The sequence below is a fragment of the Psammomys obesus genome, unplaced genomic scaffold, assembly GCF_907164565.1.
Source record: "Psammomys obesus unplaced genomic scaffold, mPsaObe1.curated_primary_1811, whole genome shotgun sequence".
In the NCBI taxonomy this organism is placed as follows: Eukaryota; Metazoa; Chordata; class Mammalia; order Rodentia; family Muridae; genus Psammomys; species Psammomys obesus.
This window is the reverse complement of record NW_026596109.1, coordinates 6,432,979-6,437,430: the sequence shown is the minus strand read 5'-3', so window position 1 is coordinate 6,437,430 and position 4,452 is coordinate 6,432,979. Positions and strand designations below refer to the sequence as shown.

The following is a 4,452-nucleotide window of genomic DNA, read 5'->3' as shown; positions in this document are numbered from 1 at the left end:
TCTACTTGTACTTAGCCTTTCTGAATCTGTGGTTTGTAGCATGATTATCCTTTATATAATGGCTGATGTCACTTTAAGTGAATACTACCATGTTTGTCTTTTTGGGTCTGGGCTACCTTGCTCAGGATAATTTTTTTCTAATTCTATCCATTTGCCTGCAAATTTCATGGTGTCATTGTTTTTAACAGCTGAGTAATACTCAATTGTGTAAATGCATCACACTTTCTTTACGCAGTCTTTGGTTGAGGGATATCTATGTTGTTTCTAAAGCGGCTATAAATATAGTTGAGCAAGCGTCTTGTGGTAGTATGGAGCATCCATCGAGCATATGGCCAAGAGTGGTCTAGCTGGGTCTTGAGATAGAGTGATTCCCAATTTTCTGACTGTCATATTGATTTTCATAATGGCTATGCTAGTTTGCACTCCTACCAGCAACAGAGAAGTGTTCCCCTTGTTTCACATCTTCAGCAGCATGAGCTTTCACTTCTGTTTTTTACCTTAGCCATTCTGACAGGTGTATGGAATCTCATAGTTTTGGTTTGCATTTGCCTGATGACTAAAGATGTTGAACATTTTTTTGTTTCTTAGCCATTTGAGATTCCTCTGTTGAGAATTTTGTTTAGATCTGTACCCCATTTTCAATTGGATTATTTGATTTGCCAACATCTAGTTTCTTGAGTTCTTTATATATTTTAGACATTAGCCCTCTATCCGATGCAGTGCCATTGGCGAAAATCTTTCCCATTCTGTAGGCTACTATTTTGTCCTATTGACAGTGTCCTTTGCCTTACAAAGCTTTTCAGTTCCCATTTATTGATTGTTGTTCTTTGCTCCTGTGTTATACATGTTCTATTCATAGAGTTGTTCTATTCATAAACCACACAAGAAATCTTGCAGATGTTGACTGTCTATATGATCTTGTCTGTGGTGATGGCAGCATGAATGCATACACCTGTCTAAGCTCAACAAGTTTTATACATTCATACAGGGAGTTCTACTTACCTATTATATCTCAGTAAGCAGGAAGAAATTATATTTTTCTGCTTTCACTGCAGGTGAGGTGCTAGCACTGGCTTGCTGCCTTCTCCTTGAGTACTGTTGCCTGGCTATGCTTCCTGAGAGATACCTGCTGGCAATGTTCTATCCAACTCCCCAAAATGCTTAACAGGAATTGGCCAAATATTTTTATATCACCTATTCTTCCTTTCTTTTAATCAATCCCTCACCTTCAACACACTCAGAAGGCCTCTGGAAAGATTATATTTAACTAAAGGCTAAAACTATCTTACTTAGCAACAAGCAGATTTTGTTAAACCTGTGAAGATAGCAATAACTTCTAATGTAACTTTAAAATGTATAAGGTCCATTCACCTTCACTGTCTGTCTGCCTTATCGCTCATTCTTAAGAATCCCTGTCACCTCTATCTGCCAAGGAAGCAAAACAGAAGGAAGCTCACCATCCTTGTTACTGAGTGCTGCTCTGAGATGCCAATCAGACCCTTTTGCTCCTCAATCCTTATCATGTCTTGAAGGTGAACTGTGTTTTCCACCACCCCCCAGGCTCGTGTGCTTGGATCCTTGGTTCATACTTGTGACACTCTTTTGAATATCTATGTAACTTTTAATGTGGAGACTTGTTGGCAGACTTAAGCCATTAGATTCAGGCCATCTGAAGGTGACACTAACTTCTGGTTCCTGGCCAAACTCTTCTGTTCGGTGCCATAAAAGAATCAGCCACCACGAGCTCTGCCAGCATTAGTCAACCCTCTTGCACCACTGTCTTCCCAGACAGGGTGGACTGTACCCTCTAAACTGTGAGCCTAAACAAACCGTTCCTCTCTTAACTTGCTTCTGGATTCCATCATAGCAATGAGAGGTCAGCACTGTCCTGAAAGACAGTGGTGGATGAGAGAACGAGAGAGTCAATGGAGACGACAGTGCCAGCAATGTTGCTTACACAGATACTTTTGCTCTTGCTTGAATCAAATACAGGGCACCTTGGGAAACCAACCTCTTGTTCATGGCTTACCATTAAGGAGCTCTGCGATTTTGAGCTGTTCACTTAACCCTTAAAGCCTCACTTCCCTCTTTTTTTTTTTTTAATTGGAACAACAACGCCAGATCTGCATGACTCCTAGGTAACTCATACCTTACCTTCTTTAGAAGGTTGTCATGGAGATTAAAAGGAATATTGCACATAAAAGTAATTTTTAAAACTAAGTGTCTAGATCAACGTGAGGGAATATTGGGGTCATCACCGCACTGCCCAGTGCAAATTGGTAGCAGTCGCTGCCAGCTCCGGTCCCACAGCCTCCTCCGCTCTTTAGTGCATTACCAGATCACTAACCCAGTGTCAGGAGACTGCATGCCTAAAAACACAGACGCTCCTGGACCTGAGATGGGGCTCCCAACAAATGCATCACTTAATAATCCTAGCTTGTCACATGCCCACACAGTGACTGTAATGTATCAGTGAACCCTCAGGAAGACAATATGGCTGACTGAACTGCAGCTACTGCCACTTTCCCACTCCGTGGACAAGTTTTACGTCACACATTGCTAGCCCAGGCAGAGACCAAACTTCCAAATCTGAAGTATGCTTTCTGCTGAATACCTATGATCTCCCACCATCAGCAAGTTAAAAAAAAAAAAGCAAGTAGAACCTTGATAAATCAGGGACATTTATACTCAAGCCCCAGACTGCCTCACACCATGTAACCATTTAAGCAAAAGGTTACTGAATAGTGTTTCTAGAAAGCCACTGTTTTCTTTGACAGAAAGAGGATGGTTCTATCATCATGGGGATTTTATCCTTCACCCTTCTTCTACATCCAGTGCAGATCTGTGGCTTTAAAGTAAGATGACCATCTCGAAAAGACAAAGAGTCCTATGCTTAGACTGTCAAAGCAAGTTGCCAAAGCCAATGTCCTTGACTTTTAGCTCAAGTTCATCTGTGCTTCTCTACTAAAAATAAACACAGACACCACACACACCTTGATTTACTTAAGCCACAGTAATCAGACACAATAAGCTAAAAATGATTTTAGTGAGCAACAGCTGTTAATCATAGCAACAACAGAAATAAACTGCGTTCTCGGGCGCTTTGCTACGGTTCTGTGCCCTCGGAATCATGAAAATGTATATTATGGGGCTGAAGGAATGGTTCAGCAGTTAAGAGAGCATACTACCTTGAAGAGGATCCAAATTCAGTTCCTAGCAACCATATCCACAGTTCAAAACTGCCTGTAACTCTACATCTAGGTATTTTTGATGCCTCTGACCTCTGAAGGCACATGTATAGCTGTGTTCAGACCTACACAAATAAACACACACACACACACACACACACACACAAGTTAAAGTTTTGTGCAGTAGAAAGAAACAGAAATCATGGGTTCCATGACTGCTGTTTAAAAGCTATGTATTCTTCAGCAGACCTTCAAGTGTAAAGGAGCCCCAGAAATACTTCTGGAACGATGAGTTCCAAGTAAAAAGGGAACGGTGCATATTAAACACCCAACAAACGTGGATTGTACTTTTCTGAGTGCGGAGGAGATCTTAAAGCAACACAAGGTTCAGAAGTAAGCTGGAGGCTATTGCTCCTTCATGAAGCCATCTGCTTTCTGATGGTTGCAATCCAGCACTACAGGGCAGGAAGGACTGCCTATTCATCCAACAGGCTGGCACTTAAGCATTTGGATTAGCATCATTAGCCACTGAACACATCAAGGTATCAGACTGAGAGGTCTGACTTTGGAGACAGACATCACTGGGCTTGTACCCCAGCTGCACCCCTCTTGGTTAACTTAAACACATATGTTGTGGAGGGAGTACTCACCGCGTTGTTTACAGAGACTTAGTTTCCTCCTTGTTCGATCCTTATTTTCACACAGGTTGTTCTGAGGTTCAAATGGGATGGCAGATGTGAGCATGCTCACAGTGTGCACAGACTCCTTATTAATATGATTTGTCTTCTCTGGTCTATCAGGTGACCAGAGCTGGCGAGGCAGGTCTGGAGGAGAGGTCACAAGAAGGACAGAGTTAGTTATGGTTATAGAGTGAATTCCTAAAATATAGAATATGGGTATGTGAAGAGCCATGGAGAAGGGTGCTTAGGTCAAAGCAAGCCTTGAAGGAAGTGTGGGCTGTAAATTTGTGAAGTGGTAACTGCCTGCCAGGCTGTAACACTTGGGAGAATAGGGGCAGGTGCCAGAAAAGGCATTCAAAGTCCTGCATAGCTCACTAGTTCTCTACAGAAGTCATTTCCCTGAGGGCCCAGCAGGCCTGAAAATATCCTTTGCCTCTAACACTATTCGATATATTTGGGGCTGAGGAGGGGTTAGGAGGAAAGAGAGCTGAGCTTAATGATATCTCTTGGCAATAAAAGCTTCCAGAATATATAAAGCATCTCCTAAGGAAGATGTAGAGGTGACTCACACACTTAACACAAAC

The 4,452-nt window shown here is 42.1% G+C and overlaps 1 long non-coding RNA gene across 1 annotated transcript in view; it reads right to left on the bottom strand.

Annotated features, from left to right (window-relative positions):
* Nucleotides 1–3,845: 3,845 nt before the first annotated feature.
* LOC129692585 (uncharacterized) overlaps nt 3,846–4,452 on the bottom strand; it is a 6,935-nt gene continuing 6,328 nt past the window's right edge. Inside the window, exon 4 of the long non-coding RNA XR_008722723.1 lies at nt 3,846–4,012. This is a non-coding gene — a long non-coding RNA (uncharacterized LOC129692585). The remainder of the gene's footprint in view (nt 4,013–4,452) is intronic.